At 44.5% G+C, this 26,364-nt stretch overlaps 1 long non-coding RNA gene across 1 annotated transcript in view; it reads left to right on the top strand.

Annotated features, from left to right (window-relative positions):
• Window positions 1–5,850: 5,850 nt before the first annotated feature.
• The window catches only part of LOC146857040 (uncharacterized), a 35,759-nt gene continuing 15,245 nt past the window's right edge, over window positions 5,851–26,364 (top strand). Inside the window, exons 1-2 of the long non-coding RNA XR_014979529.1 lie at window positions 5,851–6,388; window positions 23,405–24,688. This is a non-coding gene — a long non-coding RNA (uncharacterized LOC146857040). The remainder of the gene's footprint in view (window positions 6,389–23,404; window positions 24,689–26,364) is intronic.

Below are 26,364 nucleotides of genomic sequence, written 5' to 3'. Positions count from 1 at the left end.
CATATTACCAGGAGGTGAGGATGGCAAGACCTCTGCCACCACCAGCAGAAACCCCAACCCTAATTTCCTCCAGTCTGCCTATCATTCACTCTGTGAACTATTTATGGACACATTTGCCTCTCTGATGCCAGTAGTATTTTAGACATTAGACTTCAAAGAATGTTGACTCTTCAACTATGGTTCCATTCACTATGACAGACAACTTCACTTTTTGGTTGGCTTTTTCATTTTCCCTCTGTTAAATCTTGTCACATTTAGCACAATACATTTACAAGTCAAAAACTCATATACTGGTGTTGTATATCTCAACACTATCAAGGAATTTGGTTTCTTCCATCATACCTTCACAAGGCAAAAATCTAAAGATTGTGTAAAGATAGATAATGTGCAAGTAAGTAATGTTTATCTCAAGGTCCCAAACATGACTACCAAAAATGCCATACCATTCAATCATCAAATATTATGTTTATTCGATTCAACCAATACTTGTCTATCAACACTTTCGCTAACATAACAGTCCAATAATTACACTAATATTCATGGCCAGTTTGCACATTTCCAGGTCAAGATTTTGCCAACATGGAAGAAGGGGATATATCCAGAACAATAAGATAGAATAGCCAAATAATTATTAACTCATGTCATTAGCTGGAGCTATATGTTCTGCCTCACACAAGGAATCCCACATCAATAACACTAAGAGACAAATATTTGACAGCACTACACTTTGAAGACACATGATCATTCCAAATCACTTTTCCAGCAACTGGTGAAATGTAACAACAACTTTTCAGGGGTGTTCCACAAAAAGTGTATCCTACAATGATGAGCCACATCAACACATACATACCCTTTACACACAATGAGGACTTTGCCAATGTCAAGGGCAATTAGCATGATTTTGCCACATGCGGATTGAGCAAATGACTGCAGTGCACACATATTGCTTAGTGCCAATACAAAACAGAGCACAAGTCCAATGTGGTCTTCAAATCTTCCATTTAATCATAGTGCAAGTTGCCTTGGTTCACGATTTGCACACCCATAGTCTGTGTCTGTCTTTCCCATGGTTCAACCGTGTTCCCTGTGTACTTAGAAACAGCACCACATACCTGCATATGTAACAACTCAGAAATGTCCAAATGAAGATGACATGGCGAAGGAACCTAAAACAGATCAAAACAAAAAGATTACTAATCACACAGAACATGATTGACACATTAAAAAGTCAGCTTTTGGAGGACACAGTTTCTCAAAGCAGAGATAAACAATATAACTGAACACAGTGGTCAATGTGTCCAGACTTCGATCAACAAACACAGTTGGCGTGATTTTCCCTGAACTTGCCCTTTCTAACAAATTACCACCACATACTTCTTTAATCATCACAACAATAGTTGGCGTAATGGTTAAAGTGATGATGTTGCAGCGTGGAACATCAAATTCCCCTTTCGTCATAGACCAAAATCCTCAACAGCAATTTCACTCATATACATCTATTGGTGGGACCCATAACACCAATACTTACACTCGGTTGATCTGCTTTCCTAGGGAAATAACCTTCCAAACGCTGACATGAAAGGAATACCTTTACCTCACCCTAAATATATTGCCTTCAACCCTAAGATATTCCTCTCATAAGAAGATGAATCATTTAGTTGTTATCTATGATTTTAATGACTAAACTCATCTATCTACACACTACTTCTTTATCTTAATTCTCTTCTTCAAATAATTGACACAACACATTTGTCAATTAATCAAATATTCTTTATCTAAGAAATATTGCAAGAATCGTTAGAAATCATCATCAGCATTTCAGAGCATCATATTTACCTATTCTGGCTAAAAGTTGTCCTCTAAGTCAGTCAGGTCAGGGATAGATCTTTATTCAGCAAAGTTAGGCCGCATTTCAGTCTCTCAAAGATTCGGGATAACAGCTGTCCAGCAGTGTCACCGTCCTCTCCGTCAGCATAACGTCAGGAAATCGAGTTCGTCAAAGAAGAGCGAGTTTTCAGCAGCATCAGCGTTAGCAATTTGTTCAATTCCCTACCTACTTTTATAATGAAAATAATGTCAAAATGTGTCAAGATTGGGCTTTAGGAAGTCCTGATTGGTCGACTTGGGGTCGCGAGGTAAAGTTCTCAGGGTGTCCGTGTGATGAACTCATTGCACTTGCTGGTTCCGGTTTTTAAATCGTTCATTGTTTTTGGGGCTGGCGAAGTTCCCAGAGAGACCTTGAAGGGTACATGTTCTCCCGGGGTCAGGTCCAGGCCACTGCTGTTGGCGGTGACGCCTGCGCACTTCACCCAGAACCTCATGTTGTCAGGGCAGTCACGTTCAACGTCTCGTTCAGCCATCTTGTCTAGGCCGAAATGGTCAACTTTTAGCAAAAGAAACAAAAACGTAATTAAAACATAGAAATGGCTAATAAAATGTTATCCCTTCGCTAATACCCATATGTGTGTGTAATTATCTAGCAGAAAGCAACACTCAGAGTGGTTTATACTCACTTAATAAAGCACAAATCACAAATACATCACCAAAGCAACATATATCATGCAATATTCTAATTTTCTACTCTTAGTATGCGTACTCAAGTTAGTTTACAATTAATACAACCATGCAATGTGCAATTCCCACGTGTAATTCTTCTGTTAGTATGATTGATAAGTATTTCACTGCAAACCAATTAATAAGATTACTATTAGTTAATTATTCAGATTAATATAAACATGCAGAATGGGGGGGGGGTTATACAAAAAAAAATTCTACCCGCTCCAGCAATGACATGTAAAGATATTCTTCCACTCATGAGAAGAAGTTGTCAATGACATCTTGACGCAAGTCAACTCCTTCCTCTTCACAGCTATCATTTTCATTTAGCATTTTTGGACCCCCTCCCAGTGGCTCTTCGTAGTCTCCATCCTTCTGTGATGTAAGGGATGCTCCATTGCAGGGAGATGTTGTGTAGCATGCAGCAAGCCACAGTGATTTGGCACACCTTATCGGGTAAGAAGAGGAGGGCTCCATCAGTTTTGTCCAGACAATAAAATCTGGCCTTTAGGAGCAGAAAAGCTCCACTGGCAGCCATATTCTTCCATGGGCTTCACTGAAGCGGACTTCCACTGGCATTGTTGGATTCCTCAGTGGTACCAAGATCTAGATGTAAGACAAAAAAAAGGAGGCAAAATATATAACAGAATTCCAGATTATTCAACTAGGAATACCCCAAACAATATAAACAAAGATTGTACTGACCAACAAGCCAGGCCCTCCCAAGTCCAAGTTGAGACATTTTTAGGGGTATGGGCTGTTCTGTAGTATAAAGAAATCATGGGCAGAGCGGGGGAATTGCGCTCAGATCCCTTAAACATTCAACTTGCAAGTTGATTGAATGAAAGGGTTTTCGATTCTAATAGACCTGTTCTCTGGTGTGTTGTAGAGCTAGGGTAATATGGGTACCATGAATAGCTCCAGCCACATGTGGTGTATGACCCAAACCATAAAAGTCACCTTTAACATTAGCTAAATACTGCTGCTGTGCTGCGGCGGCCGTCACAGGTAAGCGCGGTCCTTGCACATCCCAGGCTGTCTGCCTCCTTCCCCTCACTAGTGGTCAGGCTGTTTGCCATGTGAGTACCCCTCCTGTAATTTCACTACCTCGTGGTCCACAGCAGTCCCTTTGACAGCCATTCCTCTTTCTCAGATCTACCTATATCATTAGGTCCTGAATAGACCCCTTATTATTTTTGTGGGTCGAAACGCCATGGACAAAACTTAAAGCGAACCATTTATCAGTCTCTAATATTTTCGTAGAAGGCTGTATTTATTGTATATCAATTGAATGGTCGACTTTATTACTCATGGAAACCATTTTCTTCCATGTCTCAATAAGTCATATTTTCACGTTGGTTCCATGCTCACTGCGTACGCCATGCACTTTTTGTTGAATACATACCAGATGTTTTGCATATAAAAACTGTGGTGAATATCAACATTGTATGGTTTATGGTCTCTTCTTCTCGTTTTGACATCCCCGTAACCCTGTTTTTATTGCCATTGTGCATATTTTCATTGATACTAATTACATTGTCCACAGGAACCATTGTTTCTGTCTATATAATACCTACCGTGGTTCCTTGTGAGTAGGGTGTTTTTTGTGTTTCTTTACACATCAGTACAGTAGAAATCAAGATATACTCTCAGTCTTCTTTGAGAGAAGTCCCTCTGTGTGTTTTACGATGATTTAAATCTTAGTGAACCATTGTTTCTTATAATATAGCTTATTACCCCGGGTACTCTGAAATTACTAGTTCCCCTTGTTGCATCTTATATACTTAATTGGGTGGCACTATAAGTGATCAGGCCCAATGGTAGCTTTTAGTTTACAAGCTCTAAGCCAATTAAACCATGTTTTAGGGGGAGACCCCAGGCACTTAACACTGGTTGGCAGTGGTAATGTGCACAGTGTCCTAAGGCCAACAAAAATGAATTCAGCAAAAAGTGAAAAAAAAGTGAAAGGTAAAAGCCAAAAGGTTTGGGGGGTGACCCTGCAAAGACGGACAAGTCCAACAAAGAATATCTAAAACGTCGTTTCCTATGAGGAAAAATTACTCGTGCTGACATGAAGATTCAGATACTTATGCTGTATGGGCACCCTAACACCATATATTTAAATTTGAAATAGACCGGTACACAATAGAGTGAGTAAAACCACAAACGCATCTGATGTAGGATACATATTAATACATCTATTTTGGCAGGAAGGGCGGTCAGTCTCTCCCACTGCATGGTTGTTGTTTTGTTTTATGTGCGTTCTTTCTTTATAATCTTAGTTTTCCACCCCCCAAATGTCGTTAAACTATGATATAATTAACAAAAAAGAACGGTAGAACCGCAGGCCGTGAAAGTGACAAATGGCACATGTTGAACATGTTTTATTGGGAAGAGGCGTGCATCTTGAGTGGGCTAGCCATTGAGCTAATAACATGCACACTGCTCCGGTCCAAAGAGGCTATATTAATAAGAGGTACGGCAGGAAAGGGAATTATCAGCGGCTGATTTTAATTAGACTGGGCTGTGAAAAGGTTAAGACGTGAAACCAAGAAACGCTATTCAAATTTACAATCAGATTTCCTTTGCTCTTGTAATCAGTTGTTATTGTGTTCCTCTTGGCAAGCAGAGTTCACTTTTACCTAAAAAATAATTGACCCAAATAGCACACTGTTTTTTTTTAATTTAATATTCTCCAATTATCTACATTTTTCACTCGAGAGAAAAAGTAGGCCAGCCTGCTCGTCATATGATGTAACATTGCCCTTTAAGCGCCATTGACAGACATTTTGCACACGTTCAATATAAAAAAATATAGATTAGCTTTTTAAGTGGATCCTTTCAAGGTCTGACAATGCTAATTGATATTTTTGACCACATTAAAAATGACCTCTTAGAACGTCCGTCTAATCTGCGTAAATTGTACAAAATAGATAACTATCGTCGTCTGCCCTTTTGCAAACATTAGAAATGGGGCTCATATAAGACGTCAAGAACTTGCCATTTGTAGAGTAGGGAATACGTTGCTGGCCAGAGGCAGAGGACCTACTGTATTAATGATGGCTTAGAGTGTGCATCCACTGTCACATTATCTAGGGCCGGGCCTTCCATAAAATGTGTTTATTTTATTACTAGGCACTGCTCACGCTAATCACGTGTCTTGCAGCAGCTTCGTAATGCTTTCTCACAATAGCTATTTAGAAATTGTTTAAGTTAGGTGGGTCATTCATAGAAGATAAAATCTGTTCTTGCAAACATTTTGTTTTGAGAAGTATTTGTTCGGGAGGAGTAAGATGGCGGGCTGACTCGCCACGGAGCAGCAGCAGCGGAGATCCCTGCTCTCGTTCGTGAGTCTTCACAGTACAGGAACTATGGACTTGTAGCGACTGAATACTCGTTAAATTCCTAAACAAGACAAGTGATTTTGCCGCTTGGTGTAAAGAATTAAAAGAATGGAAAAATAGAAGATTGATGAATCGGCTCCTGAAAACTCTTCGGCGGTTGCTGTGGGCGGCGCAATCTTCCTTTCCGGCGTTCAGGTGGCCGGAGTCTCGCTTGCCTGCTGGCTTCGGATTTTTGCTCTCCGTAGCTTCAGCGTGTCCTGCTCACATCCGTAGACTCTCTGGGGGAGACAGATACCTGAGTCTGGTCACTATGGCTCCTAAAATACATGCCCGGGGGGGCCGCGCTGGAAAGAGCTTTCAAGCGCAAACTCAAGTACCTGTCCCTACGGCTTGCTCTCGAGCTCCCGCTGCATCAATCAACATGACTGGGGACGACGCTGGAGGCAGTCAAAGATCGTTCCTTTTGGACCGGCATCTATCCAGTGTGGGTAAGCCCTTGATCCGCCCTCCCTTGCTGGCTCCCATGAATACAAATGTTACCCGGGGGAAAAACGAAGAGGGTTCCTCTCTGCATAGTGACGGTCGCGATGCGGATTCAGGGGAGTACCGGCGTCTGGACTTGGCCCCAGTGAGCATACTATGTCTGCAGGAATTACTTCGATTGCTATATTGAATGATGCTTGTCCTTCAGCTATATGTGGCAATACTGGGGAGGCCTCTGTAGCAGTTTTTTCAAGTGTACAGGGGGAGCCCCTCTCGGACAGAGCTGGGCTGGATCATGCTGAATATGTTATTAGCGAGTTAATTAGTCCGCCCCATTTGGAGACTCCTCGACCTGGGCCTGGACCTGGGCCTGGTGTGATTGACATATCTGATGGTGATGCTTTGGTCGAGCCTGCTGCTTCTGGTTCCACTTCACGAAACGTTCTCAACCAGGGCTCTCGGGCTCTATCAGTACCGGCCAGTGAGATACCCGATGGTGGGGTAATTGATGATGATCTCGATGTTGCTTCTGGTTTAGAAAACACAGGCCCAAGTTGTAATAATGAGGGGGGTGATGCCCTGGAATCCCTAGAAAATTCCCCAGCAAAGGCGACTTAACCTAAGACTCTTTGGTATACCCGAGGGATCTGAAGGGGCTGATCCGAGGACTTATATTGTGACACTATTCCAGAAGGCTTTTCCCGATCTTTCTGACTGGGACTGGGACTCTCAGCTCCAAAGAGTTCATAGATTGCCAATATATGCAGCGAATAAGGGCAGTAAATCCCCTCGTCCTTTTTTGATTTACTTTGGTAATTTTTTGCTCAGACAGGCAGTCTCATTCAAAGCCAGGCCAAATTCTCCTATTTTGGTAGATTCTATCTCTTTTTTTGTACGATCCGACTTAAGTAAAAATACTATGGACAGACGTTGGCGGCTGCGCCAGGTCATTGACCCATTTAAGTCTCTGGGAGGTCAGGCTTTTTTGTAGGAACCAGCCCGCCTAAAGGTGATCAATGGTAGGCGCACATATATATTCACCGATGATAAGGAGGCAGAACAGGTGCTCTCTAAATTAACAACTTAGAAGGTGGAGAGGAAAAGCTAATCTAAGTTGACGGGGGAAATAGAATAGGAAAGGGAATAGGAAAGGGAAAAGAGCTTGAAGCTTTAACTACTATCGCAGTGGTTACCTACTATTTACTCTTTACTTATTTACTTACTTACTTATGTTTAGGTGGAGGACTATTCTATACTTTGGCATGCTATACTGACTATCTCCATGGGGTGAGAGTCGAGGGGTGGTAATCTGAGTCGATGGGGGGGAAAACAGTTGTTCTGAGTATCATACTACTTGGATTCTACGGATTCTATGGAATTTATGGATTGTTTGGAGTTTTTCGAGCTTATGAACAAATAAATTTATGTTTTTTGCAGGTTGATCTCTTATGCTGCTTCTCTTTAGAGCTGCCCATCCAGCGGCAGTAGGGTATAAGAGGTTCTTCTCCTCTTGGGGATTGGGTGTGGGGGTTCAGTCTGAACCTCCTCTGGATGGTTCATAGGGTTCGGGGGGGTAGGTTGGGAGTGGGTAAAAATGCTCAAATGATCAGGATGAGAGAGACGATTTTCTTTTTTTTCAAACTTTCTCTGAAACGATACATGGATTCTCAAAATAATGAGCAGGGAGCAGAAATATATATATTCAATGGATAGAATTAGATGTATGGCATGGAATGTTGCAGGTCTCAACAGCAGGAATAAAAGACGACTTGTTACAGAAGAATTAAATATGTATAAACCCCAGCTGGTTCTACTTTCTGAGACACATATCACTTATACAGATCGTAAGCTTCTCCAGCAATTAGGATATGAGGTGGTGGCTTGTTCAGAATGTAATATGCCAACTAGAGGTGTCGCCATTCTAAGACAAAAGGGTCTAAATCTAGCAATAACTAAAACGAAGGTCGATAAAGCTGGGCGATGGGCCAGTGCTCAAATACTATGGTATGGTAACACTTATACTTTCTGTGTGTTCTACGGCTCAAATGTAGATGATCCTTCTATCATTGATAGGCTAAATATTGAATTGCTCGATAGTAGAGGAGAACTTTTTCTAATGGGTGACTTTAATTTGATTATGGATTACAATATTAATACTACCCGTCATCACTCATTTCAGAGGATGTGTCGATCTAGAGTGGCTATTATCGAACTTGGACGCATCCATAACATTAAAGATGCGTGGCGCTCATTATACCCTTCTGCCGCTGGTTTTACTTACTGCTCGGCACCACATCAACTTTGTTCAAGAATTGACATGGCTTGGGTGTCGGACAATATATTAGCTAATAGCTCCATGGAGATCTGCCCGAGAGTTGCCTCGAACCACAATCCTATTATACTATCCTTCAATATTCAACATAGTTGTCCAAAACCAAGATCATTTACATTTCCACGGCATCTGTTGTCTAATAAGGATTATGTTTCACAATTAAAAGCACATATACTGGAGTTTATAACATTTAATATTAATTCAGCCACACCTAGTATAGTTTGGGATACGGTTAAAGCGAGTATACGGGGTTTCACACAACATTATGTCTTAATCCAAAACTCTAAATATAAACTTGGCCAGGACATCTTGGTTAATGCTGTAAGTATATTGGAAAAACAACTCTCATTGGCTCTGATCCAGGGCTCATCAAATTTAGCAGATACATGTCAAAAATTAGCCAGCTCTAAGCTCAATATTAAAACCAGGCTTATGGAAAAAAAATATGACAAGCTCACATAAGTACCACCTCTCTCAATATGAGAGTGGAGATAGGGTAGGTAAAATTCTTGCGTATAAAGTTGCTGACGATAAATCTAGAACTCTTGTCAAAGAAATTAAAGACCCAAATAATATAGTATATACTCAACCAGAACAGATCTTAGAGCAATTTGCTATATTCTACAGAGCATTATACACCTCAGAGGAGCATCCGGCTAAGAATCAGATTCAAGAATATTTAGACACTAACTTAGTAAAGGATCAACAGATTGAAGGATTTGAGCTGCTCTCTGATAACATTACCGAGTCAGAGATAAGATTGGCCATCAATGCGCTCCCTTTAGGTAAAGCTACTGGCGAGGATACTATCCCACTTGAAATTTATAAACTATGCTCAGAGGAACTTTTACCTGTATTATCTATTGTGATAAATAACATAGGAATTACCGGAAAAGCACCTGATTCTTGGAACACAACTAGGATCGTTTTCTTTTAAAAAAAAAGGTAAACCAGGAGACCAATGTGGGTCATACCGACCCATTTCACTTATCAATACAGATGCTAAAATCTTCGCTAAAGTGCTGGCCACGTGATTAGCTCCTTGTATACCCTATCTTGTGACCCCTCACCAACACGGTTTTGTTATGGGAAGAGATTCTACTTCCCATATCAATACGGCTATTACGGCATTCGACGTGGCTGGGATTGGTCCCACCCCACTCGGTATGATACTTTTGGACGCCGAAAAGGCGTTTGACCGACTCGGGTGGGACTATCTCTGGTCTACACTGACTACTATGGGCTTTAATGGCCAATACCTTAAATGGGTACAGTCTCTATATGATCTACCAAAAGCTAAGCTTAGCTATGCTTGGTTAACCTCGCTTAGCTTTCCAATCTTACGTTGAGCACGGCAAGGGTGCCCACTATCGCCTTTTCTATTCGCGCTATCTCTGGAGCCCTTTCTAATTGCCCTACAAGGCCACCCCAGAATTAACCCTTTTGAATATGGACAGACATCGTTAAAAATTACGGCATATATAGCGATATATTCTACTAATGTGCCAGAAGCTATATTGGGTATCCTGAAGGAGGCTGATAAATTTGGGTCTGTTTCTGGCTATAAACTTAACTCACACAAGTTATTCTCAATTACCAGCCGCTCGTTCCGATTTTAGGTACATGCCGAATAGCTACCTATCTTGGCGTTAAAATTTCCTCTAATACTAATGAAATAATTACTCTTAACTATGAGGACCTTCTTAAAGAAACAGTCTTAACATTAAAAAAATAGCATTAGGTTCCTCTTAGCATTATAGGTCGAATTAATTTAATTAAAATGAGCATACTACCTAAATTCTTATACCTATTTAGGTCTATACCACTTTTGGTTCCTAATTCTTATTTCAAACTATTAGATGGGATTCTTAGTAGCTATGTTTGGGGATACAAAAAGGCTCGAAGATCAATCAATTTGCTTAAATTGCCTTATAACCAAGGCGGCCTCAATTTTCCCGATTTTAGATTATACTTCTTTTCAGCTTTTCTTAGTCGCCTTCGGAGTCTGTTTATCTGTAACAAGAATACATGCTTTTGTTATCAACTCTCGATGGATGAGGATTCTAACATGCTTTTAGCAAAAATGAATGATCCTAACTACTTTAAACGAGTAAAATTTAAGACTGTCAAAGACAGTTTTAAAATTTGGCAATCAATTCTGACTAAATGCAATACGACATTTTATCACTCTCAATTATCTTTATGGGCGAATTCAGGTCTCCCAGGAATATTCCATGATGGGTCATTTAAAACTTGGGTAAATGCTGGAATAGTATCACTCGGAGATCTATATGGTAATGACGGTCTTTTGACCTTTGAGACACTTAGAATACTTTACAAACTACCCGAAAATGCACGTTTCAAATATATACAGATCCATGACTATTTTATACGTAAAATGAAGATCTTAAATATCTCCGACTCTGATATTTGGACATGCTTCTATTCCAGCAAAGATAGATCACTTATCAGCTTCGGATACGGTGTTCTAATCTCATATAAAGTAGATGACTGTGGGAATATTGCGGCGAAATGGAGCACCCGATTAGGCCTTAATATCACTGCTAACCAGATTTCCTCTGCTCTCAGTCATATAAATCGTATAATTCACTCTTCTAGCTTGAGGCTACAGCACTATAAAACTATCTGCCAGTTATATTACACTCCCGAAAGACTTTCCAAGTGGTACAGCAATAGTACTGGTAATCAGCGAATTAGATGTCCTAAATGTGATCTTTTAGCTGCAAGCTTGGAACATATGCTGTATACATGCCCTCAACTTACGGAATTCTGGTTTAATGTAGAACAAGGGATGGCTCTGATTATGTCTAGAGCAATAACACTTAACATAATCAATGTATTGTTAGGCTTTCAGATCTCTAACAATGTACAAGCAGATCCACAATTGGATCTCTCTAACATCTTAATAAGCTGTGCTAGATTGATTCTAGCTTGAGCGTGGACTGCAAGCAATCCACCACATGTGATGGAATGGTGGACTCTCGTCAGAGAAATCTATACTATGGAATCCTCCCTAGCTAAAATCAGAGGAGTTAATTCTCTTCAGAAGCTAGACAGAATTTGGAGGCCTACATTTATTTGATCCTCCCCTCCCCTCCCCTTTTTTTTTTTTTTTTTTTCTTTCTCGTCTCTTTCTTCTGTCCTGTATGCTGTACCTGCAACCGATAACTATGCAAATTCTGTGCTTTTGCAACTTAATTATGACACTTATACCCCTGCTCTTTAAGATATATTGATATGACAATGTATAAATTATTTTGTATTTTCAAATGAATTGCTGATTTGATCTCTTGTCCTGACTTTAATAAAAAAAAAAAAAAAAGAGAAGTATTTGTTCTAGGTGAGACCAGAAAGTCATACACCATGTAGCAGGGATGCTGATGCCCACCCTGTTCATGGGGAAGATGTGGGGTTTTCTAATAATGTCCGCTTGGTAAAATGCAACAAAATCACTTATTGGTGGTTAAAAACAAGAAGGAAGCAGGTGGTTCAGTTTTGGTTCAATTGAATTTCATTGCTAAAGTCCCTATAGCACAAGCAGCTTAATTTTCAAATGACATAGATCTCTCTATTGCCTGTTTGACAGGCTGGAAAACAAAAACAAAAAGAAAAGAGCTGGAGAGCTTCTCCAGACCTGGTGACTACCAAAACGACTAATCACAGAACCCTGCTTTGTCCAAGAGGGGAGTTAATTCCCTCCCCACTTTTGTAAAAGGGCCAGAAAGGGCACATGCCCCCATATTGTCAAAATACACAAGCGTTGTCCTGGGGCAAGGGCAAATGACACCCACCCTCCTGGCCTTGCCTATGGATGAGGAAGGAAAAATGCCACACTCGCAAAAGACCCAAATAAGGGGTGATGTATTCTAAACCCATTGCATATAGCCTAATGGGAAGAAGGGAAAATAACACCTTCTTGTCAGTCCAGGCAAGGGGGTGTCTCCCTCCCACCTTACCTAGCCCAAGATCGAGTAGGGCTTAAAGAACAACCTCTGCCTAAGTGCAAAAAGGGGAAATGACCCCGTCACCTTTCTCTTGTACAAGGGGCTGAAGAAAATGGGAAACATCCTAAACAAGAACTACTCATGGGAACTGTTTGTTGCACAAACAAAATATATGGAAGACAGACCCGCAGGTCTGGATACATTAGGCCGATTGTTTCAACAAACAACGGGCTCCATATGCGAAGAGCTCACAAAGAATCTGTAAGGAAGACGATATGAGAAAGAGACAAGAATTACATGTGGGAAGATGGAGAGTACCCATCTTTGCTCAATGGTAACACGCACAAGACCATTAGAGATGCCACTACTTTCCTTGGCCCGAGATAGGCAGTGTCCTTATCAGTTGAACCACAGACGATTGAGGAATGCTTAAGAGTTTTTTCCGACACTGGCCTTCCAGTTTATTCCAGTCATAATATCCACTCATGTAAAAAATGTGTATACCGTAAGGGCATTTTGTTGGCACCATCACCTTAAAATATTGTAAATCGTTTAAATACCTCCATAATCCCCATTGAACTTGTATCACACCAGGACACAGGGAAGTGCTTGTACTTTAATGGAATTCAGATGTAGTTTTCAAGCTAAATTTGACCCAAAATGTAATCCAAGGTACCTTTAAGAGGAAACTTCTTCTACCCTTATCCTATTAAAGGATCACAGATATTTCTTCTTCTGATGACCAAATAGCAAAGTCATAATTTTATCAATTTTAATTGCCATTATTTTCTTATCACAATATATAGCAACTGGATCTAATTTCCTTTTCAATCCTATTATTGTTACATCCATAATTACTAAATCATCGGGTTATAGCAAACAGGGAATGTGTCAGTCTCTCATTTTGGGAGAAAATGCTCACACCTCAGACAAAATTAGGATTAGCTTTAATAAATGAAGGGCAAACAGGATAAAGAAAGGTCAATACACAGCCCTGTGGTAGACCATTTTTAATCACTATTTTTTGAGAGGGCAGCCTGTACAAAATTGAGCCTCGGAAACCTGCTCTGCAATAGCTCATAATAATGTGTGTGCCATGGAAGAGCCAGATACGTACCACTTCCACCAAGCTTTAAATTTTTTATTAAAGATTGAAATGCAAGTCTTCTTTCCATCTGTTACACATTTGAAGGCTTTTGCATGATATAATTGGGAGTGCAGCATTTTAACTACAATTTATGTCTGCCAGTGAAGATATTGCGTGTGAGTATTTGCAACAACGTTTCTGCTTTATTTACACCATAAAAAGACATCTAGCAAGCATCACTCCATTCTTGTAGCTACACCTAAAGACCTGGTCCTTTGCAAAAAGTACCCATTTGGTTTAGAGCCAAGGGTGCTAGGCACTAAGGGTATCATTAGGATGGCGGGCGGAGGCACAACCGCGGTGCCTGCGATCGTGGAAAATGTATTTTTCCGCACTCCAGCAGCGCTCTTCGCGCCCGCCATATTACAATGGGCAAACATAGCCCATTTCCCATCCGCCGTGGTGCAATGTGAACCGCAAGAAATATGTGCCCGCCACCGCAGCGGTGGGAGCCAATAGAGACCCACCACCATGCGGAATGACGTCCCATCCGCCGTACAAATCAGGCTGCCCCAAACAGCCTGTCAGACCGCAGCGGAGACACCACCCAACCAGAGACGGCAGAAGCACGAAAGCAGAGTGCGAAACCAGACTCCCGGTCCCCTCCATCCGGTCATAAACGCAATGGATCAAGCTCTCCAAGCCTTTTCGGTGCTGTACCTCCCTCACTACCAGCAAGTAATGCACCGTCGCGGACAACGCCGCAGGTACGCAATTACACAACTCCGCACACAACCACAACACACAACTCCTGTGCTGACATATGGTTCCTGTCCACATCAGACACTCTGGTGGGGACAGGAACACATCCCAAAATGTACCCACACATTTCCTACCTTTAAGAAAATCACCCCTCTATACCGGGTCCCCCATCAACCGCAAAATCACTACAATCTTCCGGTCACGTCACTGCAGCGGTGCAGACACGGGAAAACCTGATCACAATGTAGTAGGCAGGGCCGGCGCCAGGCATGGGCAGTCCACAAAGAATTACAGGCCCCCACCTCCACCCCTCATACACTACGCTTCCCACACCCATTTGGGGACATGCTGTGTGCTCCTCCTGTGCCCCCCATGCACAATTCATCTTCCAGGTGTAGCCAGACCCTGCACCTCACACACCACACAACCAGGGAGTCTGTCTTAGAATGTGGGGGTGAAGAGGAACACCCTGCACAGAAGCTCAAGGGCAGGGCATCCCTCCTCCTCATACCCACCTTCCACTCATGTGAAGCAAACTGAGTCCAATCACAAAATGAAGACTCACACTGCATATGAACATCCACTGAATGGTCCACACTGCCTGTCAAGTAACTCAGACACACCCCACACTGACATACAGCCACATACACATACCAGATGTCAGCAGCAATGGAGGAAAATAAATGGGCAAGCCAAAAGTGAAGTGTACAGAGATGGAAAACCATGGAGCAAGCCAAATAGCATCTGTACATCACATACAAGAGAAGGAACATTTCACACCACCCTTAGGGCAACCTATCGTACATGGGTGGCACAGAGAGTGAAATTAAACCAAAGTGACCTCTGTGCAACAACTCTGGGATACATCAAGACAAGCCATGCATAGGCACAGTGATGATAGGAAGTGTCTGAAGTCAAACAATGACTAGCCACACATCTGTCTCAACTTACTTGACAAGTGTATGTCATTGGCACACCACACATGGCTCAATGTCACACTCCATGACTGTCAACCACATGAATGACCTTCACACATACCCCTCCACCACCCACCTCACACCTGCAACACTCAACACCAGTGTTAAACACACAGAATGGTGCAAATGATGTCCTGTGAGTTCACTGACAACCAATCACACTCTCTGGGGTACATACACAAACACCACACACACACACTCAGGGATGCCTGAAATAATGCTGACACAAAAACAATAGCCAAACACAAACCTCACAAACAACATACACAGAAGTCCAACAAGCCCACATATGGCCACCCAAACATTGGAAAGGCAATGGGACCCCAGACAGAACAGGAGTACACAACATTGTCACTCAGGACCAATGCACAGACACCATACCCCAACACAAACAAGAATTACAAAATTTAAAATCAATCACAAACACCAACTGGGATCAATGGGACAAATAGCTAACACAGACAGAGACACCGCACAACCCCTCAAGTCAACATGGTGTCATAGTGTACCACAAGCATGCACATGCACAATCCTGACAAGTGACAGGTCAAATATAGGAGGACATAGCACTATTGTGCACTCACAACAAGCCCAGTAACAAGACTACAACTTGCTGCAAGTGACAGACACACAAGTAGTGCACAATACACCTGCAACACACATCAGAATGTATCACAATGCACAAACTACTCACACACAATGTCATGCAAATAGAACATCACACACACAGAGCATCTGTTAGTAGAAAGAGCCAACACAGGCCAAACTCTGCATACATCCACACCAACAAGTCAACAGATGCACATGCCAATCAATCACATAGCAAACTCAGCTGGACATCAGGGGGATGCACACCAGGCAAGTACAAGGCAACATACACTGACAGCACTGCATGCAGTGTGTGCACACCAACCAAATCAGTAGCACACACATCTCAGTGCCACAACATGTACTCCCACAACACTAATCAGCACAGCACACAGACAACATCACACTCAGGAAGGGTAGCAGTACCTCAGCAAACACACATACAGCTTACCCAACGCCCACAGATGCACAACTCAGGGACACCCAGGTGCCAACAACATGACCAGAGGACTGTGCAGCACAAACATTTGCACTGCACACGAGCAACCATGACTGCAAACCAGTACAAGCAAATCACACATAACTAATTGGGAAACTGTCCTGAGTGGCACATTGGTCCTGTGCACAGATCAGCACCACAAAGCATAGTGTAACAAATGAAGTGGCAACCCAAGGGGTAGGTGACATGAGATTGAAGTGGTGTTTACATCAGTAGTGGACAGGTCAGGAGTGTACTGTACACAAACACATAGAGGAGTTACTCACAATGGGTAGGCATCAGAAAGCACAGAAAGGGTATGGTATGACTCCACATCTCACTACCATACTAGAGCCAAAAATGGGTCAAGTGACAGCAATGCATCGGAAAACTCACAGATAATGTCAGTGTGGCTGAGCAGGTCTGCACAGTGAGCACAAAATGTACCAAAACACATTGCTGATCCACAAAACACAACACCGGCTTGGCAGTCACACACTCTGCATACTCACAACTGGCAGCAACAACAAGTAGATGTCCCCCAGGAGTGCAAGGACACACCAACACACTGCACAGTGCACAACCTACAACTCCTACATATGCCCACATTCTGAAGCACATGGCTGACAATTCAAACAAACAGGCACTCAGCTTCTTGTGTGCAGTTGGCATTGCAGGGGCAAACATACATCAACACTACTGACCAAGTCACCTCCTTCACACTTCATGACGACTCAAGTGCACACATACAAATATACGCATGTGACTAGGAAGACAGGCCATCACAAGATGACCACACATCAACACTGCTGTTCACACATTAAGAAAGATCACAGAGATAAGATGGACCCTGGCCAGCCCGCATGTAATCCTGTGGATAGAATTCCCCTCTGTTCTGGTATTGCATCCTAACATGACATGTGTACAAGCATTGCACCCTCGAGCCTCAGAGTCCATAAAAACTAAAGTTCCTGTCACCTCTGGCAAACTCTGAAAAAGTAAAACAAGCAATTGGCAATGTTAAAGTGGCATACAGGGCACGTGTCACATGAAATCATACCCATACATAAAACATTTTATTTGGCAAGGACACTGACAAAGCAGACAACAGGAGTGACTGTCTTTATTACATATTACCCAGATAGGCATCAAAAGTAGACAAGTTCAAGGCCAGTGGCCAGTCCATAGTTCACAGGAGGTACATGTGTGCATGAGAACCTGCACAGGGAATGGGCATCCAAATTACAAACAACAAGGCCAGTGCCCAGTCCATAGTGCAAAGGAGGGACACGTGTGCATGAGAACCTGCACAGGGAATGGGCATCCAAATTACAAATAGCAAGGCCAGTGGCCAGCCATAGTTCAAAGGAGGTACATGTGTGCATGAGAACCTGCACAGGGTATGGGCATCCAAATTACAAACAACAAGGCCAGTGGCCAGTCCATAGTACAAAGGAGGGGCATGTGTGCATGAGAGCCTGCAGAGGAAATGGGCATCCAAATTACAAACAAAAAGGCCAGTGGCCAGTCCATAGTGCCAAGGAGGAACATGTGTGCATGAGAACCTGCACAGGGAATGGGTGACTAGTACACTGCCATGGTCAGCAACACAGCTAGGGGGATAATAATTGGCAGTCCAGGCACCACTTTGGGAGAGATAGGTGTGGGAGGGTGACTTTGCCTCAGACTTGGCTTTCAGTCGAACTGGGAGGTGTCTGATTGTCAGGCCCAGTTGGAGTACTGGACCTGGGAGTGAGAGGACCAGATGAGGTAGAGGCATCAGTGGCTGTTGGAGCTGGAGGGCTCCTTGGACCGGGTGGTGTGGTGACACGTGGAGGCAGAAACATGCTGCCGTGAGACTCAGTGTGTGAGTGAGAATGTGGAGGGCTGCCTTTCCACTTCTTGGGGATTCGATAGGTAATAATTGTCTTGGTTGGAGTGGGAAGTGGAGCGGGCACAACAGGCACACTCTCTACCAAAGGTGCATCAGGTGCAGGTGGTGGCCCTCCCTCTGGGATCTGCTGGATCTGGCGGTACATGTGGCCTGACCTTGCCTTTTCCCCTCCATCCCCTGTTGACCATGTGAACCCCCCACAGTGCCCTCCTGTCCCAGCTTCCCAGGGGTGTGGGTGGGAGTTGAGAGTGTGGGTGAATCTGCCTTAGAGGGCTTTTTCTGTGGACTCTTAGCAGGCACCAGCTACACAGCAGGCACGGCAACTGTTTGCCTGTTTTTGGGAGCCGCTTTTGGGATGGGAGTGTCCTTGGATGGGGGTGATTTTGAGGCATGTGAGCCTGAGGCCTGCTTCTTGGCTTGATACCCCTGAGAGTCACCTGAAGGGCTTTTGCCTTTGTGCTCCTGTTTGACTTTTGTTTGTTTGGGGGATGGTGTTTGCGCTCTGGACCACTTGGGGTGCAGCTGTAGTGTGCTGTGTGTTGTGGACCTGGAGGCTGTGGTGTGTGGTCACTCTCGTCAGATGTAGCCACTGGCAGGGAGGCTAATGGCAGGGGGGTTGCTGAAGGGGCTAGTTCTGGACACCAAGCCTGTGACAGCTGAATGCCTGCCGTCACTTTGGAGGACAAAGACTGGACAGTCCGGTGTAGCCCACCCACGTCAGAAGGAATGCCCTCCATGAAGGCAACTACCTGTGCCAACTTCTTGTCGTGGTCTTGGAAGGCATTCAGGAGAGTTGTCTGACCCACACACAGCTGGTGCAAAAGGTCCACAGCCTCAAAACTGAGGGCAGCAGGGGATGCAGGGGCAGGGGCAGCGGTGCCTGGGGGAAGGATACTCTTTCCTTCTTACTGTTGCGGGCACGTACAGCACTAGTGGAAGTAGCTGCGAGGGTGGGGGCACTGGAAGAGGAGGCAAATCTCCCACTCCCTGTGCCAGCCAACATTGAGGAGTCACCGCTCGCGTTAGATGACGTTGATGTTGGTGTTTCTGGGTGTGATTCTTCAAGGGCACTCCTGCCCCCTCGGAGGCGCTGGTCACATCAGTGTCAGTGAACTCATGTGTAGCAGTCGAGCAAAATGCCTCTCCACTGGTGTCCATCCCCTGTCCTTCTGTGCCCTCGGTAGATGCTGCAAGAGACAGAGACGTAGGTTCAGTTTAGTGCCATACACACAAACATCATATGTAAGCAAAGCACAAAACAAGATGAGGATATACCAATTTTGCACACCACCCTGTGCAGTCTGCATGTGCAACCTTAATTCAAAACTCAAAACATGCATGGTAACATGCACACTTGGCATTAATGACCCATGTTATGTCCACACAGCCAAATAGCTTGCCAGTGCCTCTGTGTAACCCGACATACAGTTCCCTGTGAGCATACCTAGGTGAGGTCCCTGTAGGTGAAAAATATGTACATCTCAACATGTTGTCACAGTTACATATGGAGTCACCATAAGGGGACAACACAGAAACAGACTCCAAAATGTCATTTTGCAATAGCCATGAGCTCCTGCCATCCACCATGTTGTGCTTTGGTGCACAACTACAGTTGCACATTGGTGTCAGATGTGTTTTTCTCACAATTTCGAGGTCAGGCACTACACACATCGACGAAAGCACACTCACATGAGGCACACTGCCGTTCACTGCAAGGGGATGTCCATGACTCCCCTAATGCAGCCGATTCCATAAGGCCTCAACTCTGCATGTAATGTCAAGGGCCATTACAATAAAGACATGAGAAAGTACATGTAGCGAAAATGCACGACAGCTGCACCCAACACAGAGGCCACTTACAAGCCATTGCATCACACAAGAAACATCACAGAGCTCCGAACTGGCTCAGGGTTGGAATACATGCAGTCACTCACACCCAAAGTCATCCTTCTCAGAATACTCACCACCAACTTGCTGCTGATGGGCCTTCAAGCATCCATCCAGCTCTGGCTGTTGAACTGCCAAGATGTGGGACATTAGTGGTGTCATGCTCCTGCGCGCCAATCTGTCAGTCCGAGGGAGCAGCCCCAGTGTCATCTCTGCTAGGTTTTTGCTCAGTCTGCAGTTGTCATCCCACCTCTTGTGACAGTGTGTGAGCTGTTGGTTGGAGACAACCAGAGCCCGCCCGCACCTTGTGTGCAATGGCCCTCCATACGGCCTTATGCTGGTGGACTTTGAGCTGCAGGCATGGGAGACAAGAAGGGGACATTTCAGTCACACTGGGTTATGTACCACAGTGTCTCAGTACAGGAGCATGCACACACTCAGCACAGCTATTCAGATATGTTTAGCAGAGACAATACAGCATGACACGTAGTTCATTAGCATGAGATACTCATACCTAAATGCATGCTGGTATGAGGATGGACACAGTACCTGGCCATCTCATACACATGCAGAATGCCAACACAGAAAACAATGTGAAGAAGGCCCACATCTGCAATGTAATTTGTGAGGGAGCAAGGCATACATTACATTGTAAATGATGTGTTGGGGCAGACTCACTGTGTCCAACACTGCACACCCCTCAATGTCCTTGCCCTGTGAATGGCTCACTGTGTCATGGAGGTCACATTTAGGGACATGATCTTACAATCTCACACCCTTCTCACAAGGTCTGTCTTGTGCAATCCACAGGCCTAAGATAGCTCATTGATGAATAGGGTAGCAGACGTCTCAATCTGTCCATTTAGTAATGGGTCCCTGTCAAATTGGGCAGTAACTGTGCAGGCCAGGGGGGCTCACATTGCGATCTAACGTGGGCCATCATGTAGAATATGAGAGGGCAAACATTGCCTACACATGCAAGTCAGTACACACAATGAAGAAAATGGAAGGGGGATGTTTTAGAAGTACAACAATCTGCTGTGTCATAGGTGAATTTCCACCAAGAGTGTCACACTCAGGCATTTCACTCTTGTGCATAATTCTTACATATCCATGGTGGTAATGTAAAGTCAAACACACTACCATCAGTACCCTCTGGATGAAAAGTCTTTGTAATGTCACAATTGAGCCAGTGAAATCCTCATGGACTCAAACAACCATTAGCACAGGCAATTTCTGTCGTGACTCTTTCCAAACTTGCAGTGTCACTGTATGGCTGCAAAAACACAGCATGTCCCTCCCATCCTGAAATGCAGCCCGGGAAATGTGTAAAATAGGCTACAAACCCCATTTTCCTGAAGTCAGCATGCTAGGCAGTTTATCACACAAATCCACACTCTCAGGCACATACTGCAGCAGATCAACTTCATGTGTGCACTCCCTGCACTCCCCTGCTTTCACTCTGAAACACTTACCATGACATTAGGAGCACCATATAGCCTCCCATACTGTATGAGCAGCTCGTCCACCAGGACCTCCAGCTCCTCTGTGGTGAAGGGACGGGCCCTGATGTTCTCAGTCCTCGCTATCCTTGTGTCCAGGAGACAGGAAAAGCAGCAGGTGGTGGTGAAGAGTGTCAGTCAGCCGTGTCTGGAAGCAGTGGAAATGTGTGGCTCTCTCCCACACATATATAGCCCACTGGAGTAGTTTCAGTGGTACTAAGCTGCTGCAATTGGTTTTCCAGGTCAGCTTTTTTCAAGTGCGACCAATGACTGGCCCCGCAAGTAGCGGAGCATGCCTACCGGGATTTTCAAAATTGCATTTGTCTACCGGGATTGTGGTTCCGATTGGCTGTAAGGGCATGGGCATTGGCGGTGACACACCGCAGGGGCCAGGCAGACGCTACCGCGATCTTGCATCTTACAATTGCATCCAATGACCAACCCCACAGTAGCGGAGAACGCCTACCGCGATTTTCAAAATTGCATTTGTCTACCGCTATTGCGGTTCCCATTAGCTGTAAGGACATGGGCATTGGCGGTGACACATCACAGGGGCCAGGCGGTCTCTATCTCGAATTGGCCGCTTGACATTCATTGATGCCTATGGCCATGATTGTGGTGGCGGAGCACGCCAACCACCATTTTCCAATGTGTTCATCACTACCGTGATTGCGGTTCCCATTGGCTGTAAGGGCATGGGAATTAGCGGTAAGACACCGCAGGGGCCAGGCAGTCGCTACTGCGATTTGGCCGCTTGACATTGGTGCCTATGGCCGTGATTGCAGTGGGGGTGCTTGCTTATGGCACCTATGGACACATCATGCTGTGGCAGTGGCAATGGCCAGTTCCCAACATTGTACAGTGTACACATGAATCATGCCACCAGATAGTGCAAACCAATGCTAGTGTAACATTTAGCCCACTGATGACTACACATGCCATGTCAGTGCACAGGATTATATGCATTGGCATGTATTCCCTCACATATCACTTATGATATTGTTGTGCATGTACACAGATCAGTGGTGTGATGGACTCTCAAATATGTACACATTTCAATGTGTGAGATGGCTAAGCTATACACAATAATAAAGGTCTGACTACATGATGTGCCTATTTCACTGTGTACATTGCCGATGCTCCTGTGCATACTAGATCTTTATGCACACACTGTGCTCACTGTGCTGTTAATGTGTGCCCTGTCCGACTTACGCAAAAAGATGTGGCAGGTACAGCAGCTACGTAGAAGTTAGCTTTGTTGCTGTCTCACACATGTGCTGTGTCAAATACTTTCAGGGCTGGTGACACAAGATGTTGAAATGTACCTTTTGGCATTTACATAGTCTGAATCTGCTTTGGGGTTACTCACTGTGTGAATACTGAACAAGTGTATGGCGAGTTTAGATCTAGGTGTCCCTAAATGTAAGTTGTGCTGTAAGCTGAAGTTTGATGCCAGTCATTGTTAGCGCTGTGTCAGTCAAAACGTAAGATGTTGGACACATCTCATAGGAGGATTTAATTGACATGTGTCCCCTTTCATCTCACCTAGGAGGTGACCAAATGTGCATCGTCCATTCACAGTGCTGGCGGACATGGAGGATGAGGACATCATACTTAAATTCCGTCTGGATCGACCTACCCTTCAAGACCTATGTGCTCTATTGGAGCCCCATCTGAGGCCTCGCAGAACCTATCCGACTGCTTTGACACCAATGTGTAAGGTGATGGCGGCCCTGCATTTTTTGCTACTGGTTCATTCCAGTACACTGTGTCCAGCGCAGGTGGAATGTCGCAACCCAGGTTCAGCATGGTGCTACGTGATGTCCTGTCCGCTATGATGACCTACAAGGACAGCTACATACATTTCCCCAGGAGGCATGAATAGGCAGCTGTGAAGGGTCAATTTTATGACCTTGGCCACATCCCTAATGTTGTTGGTGCCATTGACTGCACACATGTTGGCCGGTATCACCACAGGCACGTGAGCACATCTACAGGAATAGGAAGCATTTCCATTCCATTAATCAAGTGGTATGCCAGGTGGATATGATAATTAAGGGTGGGCGACAATTTTCGTTCTGCTCCCGGAAATTGCAAAAATTCGAAACTTCCACAATCCGCGAGGGAAGCGAAAATTCAAATTGTCGCCCACCCTTACTCTTTAGCCTGTCTGCTTTCAAGAAGGCATCCCTGTCTTTGTGGTTTGGAGAATCGGACATTAAAGTGGCTTGGTGTGGGCTCCCCGCTGGCAGTCTTCTTTGCACCAATTATCTGTGAGCCCATTTGACCGAGACGCACAGGGCGTGCTCTTCATCCGTGATTGGCATGCTGAGCCTATCTCCAAAGAATTTCTCAGAGTGTTTGCCCTCCACACTCTTTGGTATGCCTATGCTCTGCAGGATGTTTCCAAACACGCATCCCTCTACATCTTCCGTCCGTCTTCCAGTTTCGGGGGAGTTGTGGATATCCTCTGAACAGTATTGTGTAGTGTCCCTTTGTCATCTTTGAGCTCCGAGACGCATCCTTATGCTTTCATTACCCAGCCCACATCATTTGGCACGTCCTCCTTCGGCAAGGCCATGTCCATTCCGATCTCACCTATTTTTGATTGCACAGTTATTATGGTGTTTCTTATTGCTTGAAGTATGACTTCTGTGGCAGACAAGTTGTCCCCAGCCTCTTGCTGTTACCCCATCTATCCCAGGGCACCATCATCTGATGAGGATTCCGGCGAGGAGTCACATTGTAGCCCCATTATCAATAAACTTATGGAGAGAGAAGTTATGAGACAACTGTGAGAAAATCCTGGAAAAGCACTAATGTTCGAGAAAAGGTAAGGTTGATAGGGAGAGTCAACAGCACACAACCTAAAGAGAACAGAAAGTCATAAAATTAGATGCTAGGCTCACCTAATCTACAATCCCAGCTGTACTAATTTGACCCCTACTATTTCCGCTGTCAATGTTGAAAGGTGCTAATGAACTGAGAAGGAATGAATGAGTGACTATGTTTATGAGTGTATAAAAATGTATACAATTGTGAGAGCAAGTGGATGGTGTCACAATGAATAGAAGGGCTAAGTGTAGCATAGAAATGTTAATTTTGGACTATTGTTTCAGTTGAGAACATATTAGTATTGTGTTAAAGTGCCAATGTGTGATAGTACTTTGTGCATTGTATGGTGTCGTAATATTACACTTTCGCGTTCAAAACTTGGTTTGAGTTGAGTAGAGGTATTGCACAAAACGGTGGCATCTTCTTGAATAAATATGCAGAGCAGGATTCATTCTGGCACGATGCTCCTGTCACAAAAATTAAACCTCAACAGGAAGCACTTACTTATACTGAATTTGACCTTCAACTCGGGCACCTGCTTTATTTATATCTGTAAGCCTTACAGATAAAAATAAAGCAGGTGTCCGAGTTGAAGGGCAAATTCAGTAACGCATTAATCAGCACAAAATCTCCGCGATCACGCAAAATTTTGCGTGATTGCGGAGATTTTTTGCCGTTTCGTGATATTTTGCGAAAGGCACTTTCGCAAATTCCGCCCACCCTTAATGATAATCTCACATGTCTGTGCCAAATATCCAGGATCAGCCATGTCTCCTACATCCTGCGTAACAGCATCATACCACAGCTGATGGCAAATATGCATTCAGAGTGTGTGTGTGGATTGTGGGTGTTTACGTAGAGACAAGTAGCGTGCTATACATGTGACATGGTGTCTCACCCCTAGGTGACTCTGCATATCCGAACCGGTTTTGGTTGCTGAGCCCACTGAGGAATCCCAGGAGCCCGGGTGAAGTCCGCTACAATGATGCCCATGGGAGGACACGTCGTGTGGTGGAGCGTACTTTTGGTCTACTGGTTGAGCTGTTGTGCGGGCCGCAGGCCTGTCTCTCAGGACACCCACAAGCTGACACAAGAGGTCCACGATTTGGCCCATACGTGTTTCTATGGACCTCAGCAGCAGGCAGAGCTCATGTGATTCTTCCAGAGCCTGGCCCGTGTGTCTCTGAGCTTGTTCATATGCCCCGAGGACTCTGGCGATGTTGGCCAGGGCTTCGGTCTCAGTGTCCGGTTGATATTGTCTCCCAGTTGTCCTCCCACCTGGCCTGCTGTTCCAGACCTGTTGCATCACCACTCTACGCACCCGCTAACTCTCCCTGCCCTCCTCAGATTGTGGGGTGGTGTGGGCATCCTCTGAGGCAGAGACAGTGTTGCAGGCAGCACTGGTGGTGGTTGTGGTTGTGGTGGTGGAGGCCGCACAGGTCATTACAGCAGGGGTCAGCGCAGTTGTTGTTGCTGAGGTGGTAGCGGTGGGGACAGTGGGGTCCTGCGACCTGTTGCACATTGGCATGCCTGATGGGCAGGCTTCTGGCTCCGCATCCAAGGAATCTAGGGAGTCTGCATCAGAGAGTCTATGTTCTGGGGGGGGGACTGGCTCTGCAGGTTGGTGTTGTCATCTGTCGCTGTCAGTTCCTGGTCACCTGTGGAACAGTGGGG

Source organism: Triturus cristatus, chromosome 3_2 (genome assembly GCF_964204655.1).
Source record: "Triturus cristatus chromosome 3_2, aTriCri1.1, whole genome shotgun sequence".
Taxonomy (NCBI): domain Eukaryota; kingdom Metazoa; phylum Chordata; class Amphibia; order Caudata; family Salamandridae; genus Triturus; species Triturus cristatus.
The sequence above is the reverse complement of the archived record's forward strand: the minus strand, read 5'-3'. Positions and strand labels throughout refer to the sequence as shown.